This window comes from Apis mellifera, linkage group LG8, assembly GCF_003254395.2.
Source record: "Apis mellifera strain DH4 linkage group LG8, Amel_HAv3.1, whole genome shotgun sequence".
NCBI classification, from domain to species: Eukaryota; Metazoa; Arthropoda; class Insecta; order Hymenoptera; family Apidae; genus Apis; species Apis mellifera.
The window spans coordinates 8,484,033-8,501,943 of record NC_037645.1 but is presented as its reverse complement, the minus strand read 5'-3'; the positions used below and the strand labels follow the sequence as shown (position 1 = coordinate 8,501,943).

At 35.4% G+C, this 17,911-nt stretch overlaps 1 protein-coding gene, 2 long non-coding RNA genes and 1 other non-coding gene across 31 annotated transcripts in view; 1 reads left to right on the top strand and 3 right to left on the bottom strand.

Annotated features, from left to right (window-relative positions):
* The window catches only part of LOC551663 (disintegrin and metalloproteinase domain-containing protein 11), an 82,366-nt gene that overhangs the window by 57,864 nt on the left and 6,591 nt on the right, over window positions 1-17,911 (bottom strand). The gene's annotated exons all lie outside the window — the stretch shown is intronic.
* On the bottom strand, window positions 133-232 carry Mir927a (microRNA 927a). Its single transcript, NR_034301.1, has one exon. It is a non-coding gene; the product is annotated as a microRNA 927a (primary transcript).
* LOC107964861 lies at window positions 1,758-2,537 on the bottom strand. The gene is made up of 2 exons (XR_001704000.2): window positions 2,415-2,537; window positions 1,758-2,183 (listed from the first exon to the last, which is right to left on the bottom strand). It is a non-coding gene; the product is annotated as an uncharacterized LOC107964861 (long non-coding RNA).
* On the top strand, window positions 2,779-16,055 carry LOC102654625. 8 transcript variants are annotated; one of them, XR_003305235.1, is made up of 9 exons: window positions 3,084-4,329; window positions 9,715-9,911; window positions 10,209-10,345; window positions 10,397-10,566; window positions 10,664-11,931; window positions 12,641-12,733; window positions 12,817-13,086; window positions 13,178-13,418; window positions 13,505-16,055. It is a non-coding gene; the product is annotated as an uncharacterized LOC102654625 (long non-coding RNA). The 8 variants fall into 8 exon arrangements; XR_003305233.1 differs by having other exon boundaries at window positions 3,087-4,329; window positions 10,423-10,566; XR_003305234.1 differs by having other exon boundaries at window positions 3,088-4,329; window positions 9,715-9,819; window positions 10,423-10,566.

The following is a 17,911-nucleotide window of genomic DNA, read 5'->3' as shown; positions in this document are numbered from 1 at the left end:
CCAGTGGCACCCTTCGATGATCCTTAGGGGGATATAGACAATGATTAATCACGCTCGAGTAGCTTCGCTTCCCTCTTGGTGATGCTCCCTGTGTATCGGTCCGTCTTTTCTTCCCTTGGCCAGCGTCCACGGGATGAAGGTTTATGCGCATTCGTTTCAGATTTCAAACGCTTTGCCACTTCGAACATCGGTAAAGCGTAGGAATTCTAAAACAAATACCACGCTTTTATCTCGTTGCCCCGTTTCTTTCCTTTCTTTAACGTTCCTCCATAGTAGTAACTGTCGCTCGATTCATTCATTTTCTCTCGATCGAAATCCAATTCTTCCGAGATGAATATATGAATTAAATTAGATAGGATTTTTTTTGTCCAATAATTTTTTTCGGATTGAAATGTCTGAAGAAGAGGCAAGATTTAGTGGGATTTTCATGGGATTAAAATTTAAGTAAAACGATATCGATTGGATTGAAACGTACATTTTGATGTATCGTCAAGAAGTAGATTGAATTAATAGCAATGCTCGAAATTTATTAATAAATAAAATGAATAAAATGAAGTTTTATCATTCGTTCTACGTTATTCGTAATGTTAATGAGAAATTTCAAGAAGCTAGAAAAATTAAAATTTCAAATTATGAATTCGTATATTGACATCGAATTATAAAACATAACCTCAAACGTCACAAAATAAAGATCGATTATTCGCTTAGAGCAATTTACCCAAGAAAGCTTCGAATTTTCTCTATTCCCTTTTCATTTCTTTTCCCGGATTATGAGAGGAAAAAAATATGTCTTTTAATGAGTCAAAGGAAGAAAACTGGCTAATCTTAGCTAGACTCGATCCGAACTTTCGTAAAAGGACATAATCGATATTTCCATTATTGAACCGTTCGTTTGTGTAACGTTAAATGAACCGATGGTCCGTAATGCCATTTATCGATAAAGGTCGTTAATATTCTCGGAAAGTTGCGCTCCTTTACGAGAACTGAAGTTTGTTTGCATTTATAGGAAAAGATCGTTCGTGGTAATAATCGATATTATTAGCCTCGTTGATAAAGAAGTATTAGAGTTTTTCTTCGAATTCGAGTCTCTGAAAGTTTAATTCTTTACCATTTGATGATAACTTCTGGTATTATTTATTTATAGTACTGATGTTATAATACCGCGATACTAATACTCGTATTATTATTATTATATTTATTTATTCATCAGAATTCGGAGATTTTGGATAATTATACATAAAATAAAAATAAAAATAATTGATAAATATTTATTATATTGAATATAATTCTTATAAATCTTACTTGAGAGAGAGAAAAAATTCAAATGTTTCTTATTATTCAAGATAACAATAAAAAGAGAATGAAAAAGCATTTCAATTCACGTTCAGATGAAAAAGCACGTGATATCGTGAAAAGTAAGAAGAAAACGTTAAAACGTTTTAACCAAAGAAGGTAAAATCGGTCTACGAAATATTCAAATTGCCTTCTCGTGTGGAGCATACGTCCTACATTGGAAAATACGTCCTATATTGGTTTAAAACGAGCGATGGAACAAATTCGCAAAGAAAGAGCGGTGCGCACGTGGCGATTTTTCTCGAAATTCTTTCCAGGGCGTGGATGGGACAAGCGGGGTATTTATTGGCTTCCATCCCATCGCTTAACTCGGTTGGCATTTCGTCAAAAATGTTTCGAGTATGTATTTCGAAAACGTTATTCGATTTCCTTTTATATTCCATTATTCCTTTCTTTTTTTCTTCTTTTTTTTTTTTTTTTTATAGCCGTAAAGAATTTATTTTACATCTTTCGTTTATTCTCTGTTCGTACAGTTATATATATTATCCAATTCCTGTTATCCAATTTAAGTTCTATGCGCCCTTTAACTTTTAAATAAAGTTAGAAGACCTTATGTGCCTTGCACAGATTTAATTTATTTTTCTTAACAAGGACAGTCGAGAAGAAAATGAAAAAAAACTTTTACTTCTCTTGTTGTAACATCTCTAAATGTTGGACAGGGCATTTCAAGCTTAAAGAAGTAACTCATGAAGAAGCAAAGCTGAAGTGAAGATTTTTTTTGAAAACGATTAGACGAATATTTTTCCACCAATCAAATAATTTGACAAACCATTATCTCTGTGCCTGTGTCTGTCGATGAAAAATAATTGCAACTCTTCACGGTGAAAAATCTATTTTGAGAATAAAAATTTCGTCTAAACCAAAAAAAAAAAAAAAAAAAGAATTCTCGCGAAAGTGATTCGTGAAAGTTTTACAACTCTGCAAATGGATTGAAGATCGGGAAGAAGGAACGTGTCCACGTTGACACCGAACCATTCTCGAGAATTTTACCCTCAAGTGTCCCGATTCCTCCATTCGAAAGTAAAGCTTTCACGAATTACTCTCCAGAGTTCCATTCTCACCCTAATACGAAAATCCAAAATTTCAATTCCCATTCTCCAGAGTTTCATCCTCAAAAAAACGAGTATTCTCGCCCCGAAAATTATTCAACTTCAACGTTCCATCAATTTTTCAGATCTTCGATCGTCACGCGCTTTATCTTATCTTATCTTATCTTATCTTAATGCGACTTCGTCCATCGCGCGAAACAAGCGCAACGTTGCCAACGCACGCGTGCGTTCATTTTTTCCCAAAATTGTTCCCCTCTTTGACGGAGCAACGCGGTTCCTGCCTTAAATTAAATTCCGGCATCGGGCTCGTAAAATACCTCGCGTTAACGCAGCTGGGGAACAAAGCTGCAATTTCCACTGGTTTCGAGCCCGTGGAAACTTTTGCGGGGAATCGTAAGTTTAAAATTAAAAAAGCCAAAGCAACCGCGCTCGATCCCCCTCTTTTCTCTTTTTCTTCTTCTTTCTTTGTCCTCTTCAGTCTAGAAATCGCGTTTCGTTTCGGTTTTTATCGAATTTTCGACGGAGGAGGAATCGAGGTGAATTTCGTCACGTATAGATGCGCGGCTCGAGGTGAAATTAAATTTCGAGAAAGATGGTGAGAGGGGAGAAGAGGGTGTTTCAAGTATCTAGAAAGTAGTTTTCGATTTGTGTTCCATTAGCTCTTTTCAAATGTTAAGCTTTCGTGTAACGATGCGACGGTTAATGAGTGAAAGATTGGTATCGAAATCGTGTACGTACATTGAAAAGTGAAAATTGGAATAAAAATTATTTTATTACGAAGCATTATGCTTAAAAGTCTGTCGAATAGATACATTTTTAATTTTATTTTTTAAAATTGTTATATTTGTTATAATAATATATTTATTCGAGTATGCAGTGAACAAATTTCCAGATACAATTATCTTAAAAAAAAAAAATGGAGCATCTAAATGAAAAATTTACCTCAGAAGAATCTTTTTCTTCAAATTTACCACGATTCTGAGAAGTTTTTCATTTTTATTTCACCAAACACATTGTTTCACAACGGTGAATTTCGTTGCCTTCTTCGAAATATTCTTATTCTTCAAACATATATTACGATTCTGAAAAAAATCCTTATATATTTTACGAAATAAATCGAGTCGTCCTTCAAGACTTATTTTCACGATTCCTTTATTACAAACTTGCATCCGCGCTCTCGCGATCATTGTGATAATTGTATCCAATTTCCCATCCGGAGGAACGAGATTAATGTTTACTTCGTTCAAAGCTCGCCTTACCGTTGAAATTATTCTTCGAATGCGCGAAACAAAAAAAAAAAAAAGAAAAAAAAAGAAAAACCGTGGATCGGATAAGACGGCTTAAACGTGATGGACGGATATCAGAGGATTAAGGGATTAAATTAAGTTCTCCCCGGTGGAAAACTTGGAAGGATAAAAGAAGGAAGAGAATGCGAAGCAGACGAAGAATCCCCCTTTCGAATCTCCCGCTCCGAGTCCACGCCGGAAGCATGTATCGGGAAGATTATTAGGAACCAATTAGAAATAATTTTCCCTCGTGTCACCGCGCGTACGTGTATGTGTATATATGTGGGGAAATGGAGCAAAGTAGTTGGCGGAGGAAGTTTCGAAACTATCGATAATGGTTGTTCGACGAATGGAAGATCCATGTCGTGTCGAGGCGCCTACTTCCGGAACACTTCTTTGCTAGTTCGTTCGTTCGTTCGTTCGTTCGTTCGTTCGTCTGCCCGTGTAAACGCCGCGAGAGGCGCTGTATCGCGTTTTTCAAACGATACACGAGATTTCGCTGTGTTTGGTTGAGAAGTGAAATAAGTGAATTTGCGTGGTAAATTAGTGATTCTTTTGTATCGAATATTTCGAGAGTGGATTATTAAGTTTTGTAATAATTTGGTGCAGTTTCTTTTTTGGATTAAAACGTCTGAGAAGAGGTAAGAATAATAGAAAATACAGCGAGACTAGGTTATGATTCATTAAAAAAAGAAATTTAAAATTGAAGGAAAAATATAACAATTAGACGAATGAAAATAATTCCAAATATGATTATTAGTTTTTCGAGATATTTTGATAGAGTCAATTTTTTGTAAATTTGTCAGAAGGTCGACGATTGACATTAAATAAAGATTCAACTTCGATTCCATCAAATTCTAAGGGAAAAAGAAAAAGTCGTGCATCAATCTACGTAAAGTTTTTAACTTAACGGATAATTAATCGTAAATCGGCCCTCTCGACAAGGAACAGGCTCTCTTGATTCGCATCGAGTTGTTCGGTTGCTCGTACGTGCTTCAACCTCGGTGTCTTGATATCCTTAACAACGCACATCTTCGATACCAACGTTCAATTACAAACGAGTGTTACCACCTTGTTAGCCGATGCAAACTCATTAATTTTAGTAGGGCAGATCTTTAGCCATGGCCTCTTTGAGAAATCTTGAAGCTCATTAAATGCTCGGGCATGTACGCTCGGGATCTTTCTTTCTCTCTCGTCTTGTCCCCTTTCCAACTTTTAAAGTAATTATTTTACGCCGATCGAGTTTGGCGTGGCTACTCGATGAAACTTTACCAACGTTTCCTCTTTTTCTTCTTTTTCCTTTTTTTTTTTTGGAAGACAAGGGAGGGATAAATAATTAAAATTAATCGATCTATCCGATAAAAAGATATCAGATTATTGGGAAACTTTCTCATTTGTCGAAGAAAAATTCTCCCTTCCTGTCACATTGACAGATTCGATGCGAATAATGTGAATCTAGGCGTTATAATATTGAAAATTAGACAGATAGATTTGGATCTCATTTCAATCCGAGCAAGTAAGTAGATTTTTTTTTTAATCGTTTTGCTGTTACTATTAATCGAATTGGAAATCTACGTATTCCAACGAAGGAATACAGTGGGTATATGCAGATTTCTCTTGGCAAAAGATAAAGTTTTCCAAAAAATTGAAAAATATAAAAATTTTGTCCATGTAACCTTTTCTTTTGTATTCGTATATGTATTCAATACAGGAATTGCTATCAACATACATAATCATTTTGAATTTCGTTGGATTTTTAGTTTCAACTATTTTTTCAATTATCGAAAATCAATCCATCTTAATTGATTTAAAAAAAATTAAACGTTTAAGATTAATACGGTTATCACTCGATAAAATCGTGTTCCCTTTTCAACGGAAAATTCGTTTGAGGAGGCTTGCCCTTTGAACGTTTCAAAAGGTGACAACGCCACTTTCGTAACGCGAGTTAATTAATGCCCATAAAGGAAGTCCCAAGAAAGATGGGGAAAACACCGAGTCAGAGGATTCTCAAAGAAGACAAAAGTTTCTTTAAAAAATGTTAATTAAGTTCGGTCTGCTAACACCGCTCAAACTTTGAATACGATTTCGTAGAAATTTCTTTAAAAATTTTATAAATGTTCATCCCGTAAAAAAGAGATGTTTAAGAATCTTAGACTTCTTGTCTCTCGATGTTTTTTAAAAACAGGATGCAGAATAAAAAGAAAAAAATATGTATATATATTTTTTTCATCGAAATGGCGTGCTCGACGCATCCTTAAACGATCGTGTTTCGTCTCGTATCGCGTTGCAATAACTCTTTTTTCTTTGATCCTTCATTCGTTTCCATTTGCTGCAAGTCGGTGGCACGCGCTAACTCGATATTGCGTTTTAGTCATGCGGGAACATGCCGTATCATGGCCGACGAATACATGTCGCCCAGAGTTTTCGTTTATTGCACCCATTGGTCCGATATTAGAACGATACGCGATATTTCTCGCTTAGTTGGATCAGTTACGCGTCACGAATTTTCTCGTTATTTCTTTTCGTTTCTCTTGTTGGAGATAAAAATGAGAAATAACAAATACGAGAGTAAAATATATAGTAAAATATATAAAATAGAGTTTCTATAATTGGATTTTTGCAGTTTACATAACCAATTGAGAACATTTAGAAAAATAAAAATTAGATAAATTTGGACGTTATTATAACATTCGAATATATCGTCACGATCAGTACCGAATAAAGCCGAATAGTAGAATCGTAACCGCTCGGCAATAATCGTCATGACTCGGCATCACTCGGATCAACAATAGCCATATATATATCCAGAATTCTTCAGTTTCAAATATTCTCGTATACGATGTCATTTTTATTTTTAAAAAACTACAGATAATATAGATAATATAGAAAATCGCTTTTAAAGATTGTTTCAAATAATTCTAGATTTATTAAATAAAGTGAAAATACGTTTGTTAAGCGAGAATTCGTAATTTATTATAAACGTCGTTGAAAATTCCTCGTCGTTCGCATTAGAACACTGATTACATCTTCCATGGAAAAACTTGATTACGCGCATACATCCTTAGATTACCATCATCCCCTTTTCTATGAATTATCTTCAATTCGAAATAGTCTCTTTTTTTACTTATGATTGCGATCAAAAGCAAAAAAAGAAAAAGAAGTAATAAAAAAGACATATCTTTTCCAGAGATTTACAGGTGAAGGTGAATCGATGGATGTCGACATACATCAGGAAATTACGCGGAGTGACGCATGCGGGTATAATTAGCACGCCAGAGAGATTGTTGAGTAATTCATTCGTGACCGCGTATTCGATCGCATCGTTTCCGAAAAATTTTGCTCGATTTCGAGGCGAAATAATTATTCATCGTCGAACGATATGCGCAAAAATTTTACGAAACGTACATCTCGTTAGAAAGAATATCGAGGAAATCGACGGAAATGTTAATTACGGGCTTTTCTCTTACCCGTGTCCGGTAAATTAGATTTTCTAATTTGTCGATCGATCTTTAGCTGGATAGATATACGCATAACACCATATGCACGCGATAACCACTTTAAATATTCCCTAGCTATCAGCAAGCGTTATGATGCCTAGCCAGCGAATAGTTTGAGAATCGATCATCGAATCCATCCGGGAGAGCACACACGAGCACATGCCGGCAAATTTTAACCAACGAGCGTATCTATCTTTTTTTTATCGAGTTTTTTTTTTCATCTTCATCGATATATTGCGAATTTTGGCGCAAAAAATAAAAGTAGACGATATTGAAGATTTTTCCACATCGTAACATTTATAAAAAGGATAAGTGGAGATTCGTTTTTACGAAGATGATAAGCACATTCAAATAATCAGCCTTCAATTTTCATCCAATTTATTTCGTTCAAATATTCAATTCGAATATTTTATATTTTAGAATAGAATATATTTTAGAATATTTAGAAATAATTTTGCCGGCATAATATCTCGATGCTCGATGAATTAATTCTTCTATCCTTTCAAATTCAATGTATCGCGTAAAATTTCTAATTAGATTACACAGATAGTTCAGATAATAGAAGCTCGGCTAGGCTTTCGAGCAATCAGCCACAATATATAAAATTTCCATATAAATGGAATTCGTATCCACTCTATCTCGATGGAGCAAAAATTTATTTTCCACATTTCTCGTATTTTCCTTTCACAAAAAAAAAAAAAAAAAAAAAAAATCTCTCAAACTTCCCTCCTCCTGTTACCCGACAATTAATATCATCTTCCACGCAAAAAATTAATGAATCAAAAATTACTTATCCTCGAATCTTCCACTTTTTAACCAAGTACAACACCTTTTACCAACCCACTCTCCTCTCCCCCCTCCCCTTTCATCGCGAAAGCTCGATGACCGTTGTAACGAGAGTTTCTTTCCTTACTTTTCGATTAGTGAACGAATAGAAAGAAGGAGGAAGAGCTCCGTGGTGGATTATTAGGCTCGATATCGATTTAAGGCCCGGTTAGAGTATCAGCTGTCGGTTGATTCGAGGGAAAGCGACGAAGGAACGGGAACGGGCGATCGGTAGCTCGAATCGATTTGTTCGGGTGGGTGGGGGGAGGGAGGGGGGCAGGAGTAACGTTATTTGCGCGATTAGAGTCGTCGAGGGTTGGATGTCGGGCACGGACAGAGAGAGAGAGAGAGATAGAGATAGAGGACGGTGAATTCTGAAATCCTCGCTCGCGGAGGAGGGCAAATGTGCTTATTCTGCTTGAAAGGGGCGACGCGTGGAAATAAATCTAACGGGGTCGAAGTGACGATAATATCTAACTTCCCCGCTAGGCATCGCTCCATTAACCGATATCGGTCCCCGCCCCCCTTCTTTCGAGTCCTTTGGATAGAGTTATTCCTTCCGAAATACGACGCGTGGACGATTAAAAGAAGCGTTGGCTGGCGCGAGAGAAAGAGGTGATGCGGAGATAATAACAAGTTGTGCGAGAGGGAGATAGATGGTTATATTGGGCTCGACGAGGATCACTGAACTTCCAAGAAGCGAGAGTTTGATCTATATATTTTCCCTCCCTCGAATAATTAAAAAAGGGAAACTTTTAATGCGATATTTTTCCTTCTTTGTTTTTCATCTTGTTCTTCTCTTCAAGGCGTTACTAGAGTTGGTCGTTTTAATTTTTAACCCAGAGTTGGAAAAGTAAGTAAGTAGAGTAACTTAAAAAAAAATTTCGAACAAAGTAGTAGTTTAATCACCAGTTTGGCATTATATAATTAATTACTCGCGATTATTATTACGATAAATTAGTACGAAGTAACTTCAACTATTAAATTTTCTTCATCGTTTGAACGTAAAATTTTCGCTCCTCTGAACATGATGGATGATCATAGAGATCAATATTGATCCTCTAAAGATCATTTATACAATTATTACAATTATTACAACTTCTGTGCTTTTTAAGTATATTTTCTATCAAATTTATACTTAAAATTGACTCTTCAAAATACATTCTTTTATTTTAAATAACAAGATATATTTTCTGTTATTGAATTATTTCAACGTTTCTTAAAATATTTCTTAAATTTTCCACTTAAAGTTTCTCTAAATATCCTGTATATTCAATTTTACCGCGTTTTTTTAAATTTATCTTCCAAAATTTATTCAACACTCTTTAAACAATAACTTGACCGCAACGATAATTAAACTCATTTTAACGGGAAAATCCTCGGCCCAGATACAATAATAATAATAATAATAATAATAATCGGACGTTAATTATCATCCTCCTTATCTGAGCCATCCATGAAAATTAACCGCGTTTATCCGCCACCGGCAAAGACGCATCGCCTGCGCATGTATCAAACGCGTGTTATGAATTCACGATTTCGCGCGTGTAATTTCCAGCGGAAATTAATAGCCGCCAGGCGCAACGGTTTTTCTCTATCGTCGACGATTCGAGAAACGAAGAACGCGAAGCGCAACCTGTCGCCATTCGAGGGAAATTAACACGCGTGCTTTCTGTGCCGTTGTGTATAATTTGTAATTTTCAGAATTGCTGCACGCCCACGCCATCGCGCTCGATAAACCGTGGCGTGATTCTCGTCGATCTCGCCTCGAAGTCTGATGATGGCCGATGATTGCGGATTTTTATGCAGGTGAACGAGTTATTTGAAATACATGTGAATCGCTATACGATGTATCGCGTAATATTTTACGTGTAAATTTACAACGATAATGATCAATAATGGTAAATATAAATTTTTATAGAGTATTATTATATAAAATTATGCATTATTTTGCGAAATATTCATGTATATTATATATTTATTTTATTAATGGTTATCGTAAGATGCATTTACTAATGGAACTAGATCTAGTTGTTTTTTCGGTTACCATCGTTTAGAGAAAAAAGTCACTGTTGTTTATAGGTTAAACTTCGTGATAAGTAAATATATACGCGCAACTTTTGCAAATCGAAAAGAAAGTTTTAAAATAATCGAAAATAACATAAATTTAACGATAATTCATTCGTTTTGCATTACAGAAGCATTGCAAAGAGGATTAAAACACGTCAATACACGTCACGCTGGATAGCAGAAAGCAACTAGTACGTCACGTATATATATGTGGCACGACGAAAGGATTGAAGAAACGATATAAATGATTGCCATGATAAAAGAGGTACTGCTTTTGAATTGAACAAGATATGTAATTACGTTAAGATAAATAAAGGATTCATCTTCGATTGAAAATAACAGCAACAACCTTCGAGAAGCTTGGATTTTTCTTTCAATTTTATTTTATTCCATAAATACAACAATGTTAATATGTTCCTGAGAGTTGATTCTCAAAACAAAAGTTGTATAAAAAAAATGTCGATTGAGGATTATTTATTAAGTAGTGTAAGTTTATAAATACTCATACTAACTTTCCTTTTTATTTTATTATCCTTTCCAAAGATGTTTCACAAATATATTAATATTACACTATATTTTTCAGATATTTCTGCATTCAACAGAGACAGAGATGGGCATTGACCTGTTGAAAAAGTAACTAGTTAAAAATTTCGAATAAACTTGCCTTAAGTAATTACCCAACCTTGGCTGTTTGGCACCACAAATATTCCCTATTATTATTATTATGTTTTGAACTATAAATTATTAAAGTAACTTTATTGGTAACTTTAACAACTATTAAATTTTCATCACTGTCCATTTTATACAAGGTGTCCTAAAAATATTGGAAACCATCTATAAACTGGAGATTCCTGAAGAGGAAAATTAGGAGATTCCTCCTAATTTCAAATAACATACTAACTAAAAAACACTAGCCAAAGACATGAAGCCTAGTGATAGTTGAATAAACTTACTTCCATAATTTTTATTATTCAAAATATATAATAATAATTGCAAATAATTGTAATGTCGAACAATTAAGGTTATATGAAAAACAGAATAAATTATTATTCTGTTAAGTAATTATCCAACCTTGGCTGTTTGGTATCATGATTATTCCCTATTATTATTATTATGTTTTGAACAATAAATTATTAAAGTAACTTTATTGGTAACTTTAACAACTATTAAATTTTCATCACTTTCATCCATTTTATACAAAAATATGTGTCCTAAAAATATTGGAAACCACCCATGAACTGGAAATTCCTGAAGTAATTTCAAATAACATACTAATCAAAAAACACTAGCCAATCACATGAAGCCTAGTGATAGTTGAATAAACTTATTTTCATAATTTTCATTGTTCAAAACATGTAATAATAATTGCAAATAATGTCGAACAATCAAGATTATATGGAAAACGGAATAAATTATTATTATTCAAGCATTTTTCAATAATTAATCGCTCAAAGTAACTTTATTTTTAACTAGTTACTTTTTTAACGGATTAACAATAGCATAATAGCTAATGGTAGCGTGAGATAACAAACAATTAATTATCTCATTGATTATCAAACGGATAAATTACCAATAAACAACAACGCAATATAGCAACGAGCTTTAACATAAAATTCTCTGTGTCTCTCCCTGTTTTCGTACAGTGGACGATCTAATAAACTCTACGAATTTAACAGTGCTTTCGTCACGACCGGTTATCTCGATTCAACTACTCAATTTGCGCCAAAGAGCAGAATTTCGAGGCCCACGCCTATCGACAAAACCAGCAAAATTCGGTGAATGCATTTATCCAATCAAACGTGACGATTTGTGATACATCAATAAATCATATATACGCCTATCGTGCCACAGGTATATGGATATTGAGACGTTATAGAGAGACCAAACTCATCTTGAGAAATCTAATTTCAATCTAATGAAAAAAAAATGGAAATATCCTTTGTAGCAAGATAAGGATTAACTGTAGCATCTATTTTACATAATGAATTATATGAATATTAATATAAATTCAAAAATATGTTCTCTTATATAATTCAAAACTACATATATATATTATTTTTGATTTCAATTGGATGAAAAAAAAAAGAAAAGAATGAAAATATTCTTTGTATTAAGATAAGGATTGATTGTAGTATCTATTTCACATAATGAATCATATGAATATTAATTTTCTCAAAAATATTCTCTTATATAATTTAAAATTATATATATATTTTGATTTCAATTGGATGAAAATTTGAAAAAAAAAAAAGAATGGAAATATTCTTTATAACAAGATGAGCATTAATTGTAATATCTATTTTATATAATGAATTATTTAATAATATTAATTTTCTCAAAAATATGTTCTCTTACAATTCCAAATTTTATATATATATTATTTTGATTTCAATTGGATGAAAATTTGTAAAAAAAAAAAAAAAAAAGAATGGAAATATTCTTTGTAACAAGATGAGTATTAATTGTAGTATCTATTTTACATAATGAATTATTTAATAATATTAATTTTCTCGAAACGAGTTCCCTTATAATTCAAAATTTTGCTCTATCCAAATTATAGCATTACGGAAGATACATTTTAAGAGAGAAAGAAAAATAACACGCTTTGAGGACTGAGGATTTCGTCCCCTCTTGTGTGAACTTCCATATAATCGTAAGTCCATATAATCGTATATTTCGCATAAATTAAACACTGTCATTGATTTCAATGCGAATTAATCGAATTTTCGTAAACAGGGATTGGTGCAATTGGGATATGCAAGGGTGGTGGAAATTGGAGGAAGGTGGAAACGGCTTTGGGAGGAGAGGGGGAAGCATCCGGTGTGTGTTCTCGACAGAAGAGAAGACACCCTTCATCCCCTTTTTCCGGGCCAAAAATCGGCCAAAAGTTCATGTATTAAAAGTACCTACAAGGCCAATAAATTAGAACTGGCGCTCTGCCATTTCAATCTCGCGGATCTTGCTCGAGACAAGAACGCTGAAAACCCTTCTATGAACCATCATTTTGTCAGTGGCCCGACTTGATTAATTGCTCCGCATCAATCGATTGATTTTCCAGGATATTTATGTCAGATTTTTTTTTTTTTTTTTCTTCCAGATTCGATGGGAACGACACGTCTCAACGACGACAGCGACATTTATCCGCTATGGATGAAATAGAATGGAAAATGATCAATTTTCAGTCATCGAGCTATGTGTAATGTAATCTGATTAAATGTAATTCTTCTGCACGAAGATCGGATGATAAAACGATATGTAATGAATATTTTTGTTGATATTCTAAGAACAGAAATTAAAGATACTGGAGAGTATATTTCAATACTCTTCCACTGGAGGAAGTGAATTTTTATATTTATATCATTTTGACTTATTGTATTATTATTTATTCATATCATATTGATTTATTATATTATTATTTTTACAGTTATCGAAAAGCATAGTGTTACTTAGAAATTGTTAATTTATATTCTAAAAAAGAAAAAGAAGAAAGAAAAAATCATAAAAATTCGAATGTCCTGCAATTTTTATAACGATACGATTAAAAGGTATGATACGTTGAAACAGTAAGAGGGATGCGTGAAATTTTTCCATTGAAAAACACGTGATCGATGAACGGTCCAAACGGCGTCTATCTATCAATCCGTGAATTATCATGAGAAGCGACACACGGGACGGGGAAGAACTTAAACGTTGGAAAATCAATATCCTTTGTAGGGAGAGCATGGTCGGTCGTGAGGTTAATGCTTGCCCTGTATCCGAAGCAAAGTTTTCTTTTTTTGTTTCTCCTCCTGTAGCCTGTTATACCAAATAGGGAGAAGGATGCAGAGAATAATGTAATAGACGAGGCAGGATAAAGAGAGTAGCAAAGAACGATCTGTCATTAGAATTGTCAAATTGATTGAAATTGTCTTTAAAATTAAAACGTTTCATGATTGAATCACTTTAATCACAATTGTTTGCGTGTAAAATATTTAAATCTTATTACCTAATATTAGTGGTAATTTTTTCAATACGAAGACGAAAGTTAACGATAAAAGAAATTAAAAAATCTTTTCTATAGAAAAGAAGAAAATTTCTTTTTCTTTTGTCTCTTCATAACCTATTATTAATAATGAACTGAGGATAGAGAGATGCAAAATAAGATAGATAGAGATTGAAAAGATTGAGTATTTAATCAAATGAAGCAATTGGATTAGGTTAAGTTCGTTGTATTTGAAAGAAAATTCTTTTTTCGTTTCTTCTCTGTAACTTTTTTTTATTAGTCGAATGGAGAGATGCAAAGGCAATAGACAGAGATAGAGCACGATAAAGGAAACGGGAAAAAGAGAGAGAGAGAAAGAAATACATCTACTCGAACCTCGAAGTATTTAACCGAGTGAAGCAGTTGGATTAGGTTAGGTTTGTTGTATTTAAAGAAAATTCTGTTCTCTCTCTCTCTTTCTCTCTCTCTCTCTCTTCTCCGTAGCTTTTTATCGGCCAAATAGCGAGAACAAAGAGATACCAAGAATAAAAGACACGGAACGCGATATCTACTCGAAATCCACTTAACCTAGTCAAGCAAGGAAAATTTGTCGATTCTCTTTTTCCTTCTCCACCATTGCCTTTTATTAGCCGAGAAGAGAGCGACGCAAGGAATGCAAAATAAAAGGCATGGAACGCGATAACTACTCGAATCACTCAATCTATTCCACCGAAGGAAATTTAAGTTAGGTTAAGCTGGAAAATTTGTCGTATCTAGAGAAGATTCTCTCTCTCTCTCTCTCTCACTCACTCACTCACTCACTCACTCTCTCTTCTCTCCCCTCCATAGCCTTCTGTTAGGCGAATGAGAACGAAGAAGAAAGAAACGAGGAGCGCATAGTAAAAGAAACGTGATATCTATTCGCTTAACCTGTTCTCGAGGCGAGGCAAAGTGTTTAAGTCAGGTTAAGTTGGAAAATTTAACCGAGTCGTATCCGAGGGGAAAAATTCTCCTCCATTGGGTTTTATTGGCGTGAACGGCGTGAAAAGAAGGGCGCAAAAGGAGGTGGAAGAGATAGTGGGCGATAAAGGAAACGCGAAGATAAAGAAATATATCATTTTGCTCGAGACGCGTAACCGAGTGAGGCAAGGTTACCCCCTTGGAATATTCTACTTAGGGAAGGCATTCGGAATCAGAAAAGAATGCTTAAAGGCGAGCTTTGTCCCGGTTTTATTCCGGCCTTACCTCGTGAATTGCGCATATTAGGTAAGTGTGGCGTTGCACAACTGCCGCTCGGTTGCGTTCCAGCTAAAACTCTCTCCGCCTCGGCCCCTATCCGTGTACGTGTTACACAGAAGAGAGGAACGTTTCTCTGGAGGGTGCCAAGGACGTCGTGGCAAGGGTTCGGGGGCTACTTCAAATTATACCGACTATTCATATTCTTGTCCGTGCGCTTGTCGTACTCTCTCCTCTTACGTTCTATACCCCCTTATGGAAACAATCTCTGCTTTGCTAGCCGTTTTATCGAGTTCCACGAATAACGTTTACTTTAATGCATTTTATTAGAAAATGTCGTGTAAATGTTTCCAATTTTTCTTCTTTTTTTTTCCACGCTATCCTCCATGCGATTGATTTCGCAATTTCAATTAGCTATATTAAATATATATATATTTCTTATGATTAAATTTTTTCTAATTGAATTAAAGTGGAGCTTTCTCGTTACGCGTGTTTACGTGCCACGAGGACGATTATCGAGGAGAAAGGGATTACACAAAGATGTTAAAAGGGAAGATCGAGTTTTGCTAATTAAATTAAGCAGCTTTCACGATATTGAGATCCGTATAAGAGAGATGTAATCCGTCTCGCAGAGAAAACGTCAATGGAGAACGTAAAAATATTATTGCCTCGATAAGCATCGCGCACCAAGATTCTAGATAGAGGTTAATTATAAATTCTCTTGTATATTCCTGACAGTTTTTAATTTATCTCAAATACACGAAATATACAATTTGAATGTAAATTAATACTAATCGTTTCGATAATCGATTTATGATTTTGAACAATTCGCAATTTCCTCCTCGTTTATTCGCATATTATTATTGACCGTATAATAAATTCGCGAAACGACTCTGCGCGCCACGAATCGTTTCGTCGAGGCATCGATGTGACATAGTTGCCACGTTTACTCTCGTACACTCGCGGTTTTATACCCTCGGCGGCTTCGAACTTCAGTTTCGTCGAAGCACCCTCCACTAAATCGGCTATGTGGAACGGTTGTTTCGTAGTACGTACGCTTTCCTCGATCCCCTCCCTCCCTCCTTCAACTCGAGAGCAAATTGATATTGGATCCAGTTCCGCGAAACTTTAAACCTTCCACCCTGTAATACATGCGAGGAAAATGAATCGACCTCGAAAGACGACGTGTGCACGCGCGCGCACGATGCGTATCTACGACACAAGGGTACGAGAGATATCATCGCGTATCATCGAGATGGAGCGATAGAGATCGATGGGGTGCAGAGGGAATAATAATAAAAAAAAAAAAAAAAAAATATTAGAGACGATCACGCGATTGATTACGCGATTTCTCTCTCTCTATCTATCTATCTTCTCTCTTTCTCTTCCTCCTTCCCAAGAACATCTTCGATCCCTCGTAGATTCGATTCGTTTCCACAATAACGTGGAGTGAACACGATAAACGATTCAAAAACTTTACATCCTATCCCTACACGAATCTGTTTTTCTAACACTTATTAAATATCGTGGAAACTAATTGGAATTCGAAAAGTGGGTCTCGAGCTCGTTATTTTTACTTCTCTCCTTCTCCCTTTCTCCCCCTTCTCCTCTCCGTTTGATCGTCGCTGAAAATTAATATCGAGATTTCTCCTCCCCTTCTTTCTTTCGTCCCCCCGTGGCGAAATATCGCGTAATTTTCAATTTAATTAGAGAGAAAGCGCGAGTTTGTTCTTGTTTCGCGCGAAAAGCGAAGAGAGAGAGAGAAGCAGAGAGTGGTTAGAAGCAAATCGTCCCAATGAGATGAGAAAGAGAGAGAGGATAGATACGGATCGATTTTAATTCGAGTTTTCGTTGATACGTTCAAATCGGGTCTCGCGGCGGCACGTAGGTATGCGTGTCACTGCACCCGTGACCCATCTCCTTCTTCGATGACGTCATTCCTCGCTGGCGTAAACCTATGACGAATATGGCGCGGCCTCTCCGGGAAACGGGAGTGGCAGAGGGATCTTTTAACCGGCATGCACCGCTCGCCAACCGTCGGCGGGAGAGGGGAGGGGGGGAGTGGAAACGTCATCGGTGGGTCGAGGAGCAAGAGGAGAAGGTGGGAGGAGTGAAATTTGCACGGGAGAGCTCGGACGGATTTTATCGTCCTGTCGTTGACTCGTTTTGATCGCGGCCAACTCACCCGCGAGAAATTAATCGCGAATTTCACGCTACCTTGCCTCCCAAGGACGAAACAGAAGGAGACGCGATACAGGAGAATTTTTCACGGTTTTCGTTACGTGCACGTTGCGTCCAAATCGTCGCTTTAGCTTTCATGGTGGAATGAAATTTTTTAGGTTAGGTTTAAAGTTTGACACGTAGTACGTATGGAGAATTTTCACGCCGCGATTGTATCGTTTCGGTTCTACGTAGAATGAAATTTTTAAGATTATTTTGAGTTAGTATCACGGAGAATTTTCGTGCGTGCGTGTTTTCGTTTTTGTGCAAAGTGGAATTTTTAAGATTACTTTGAATGGGTAAAAGATGGATAGAAATGTAAGAATTTTTGACGTAGGTATTTGTATAAATGAGAAGTGTTAAAATCGCGATGCGAGGTATACTTTTCTTTCTTTTTAATGCGAATATTGTGAA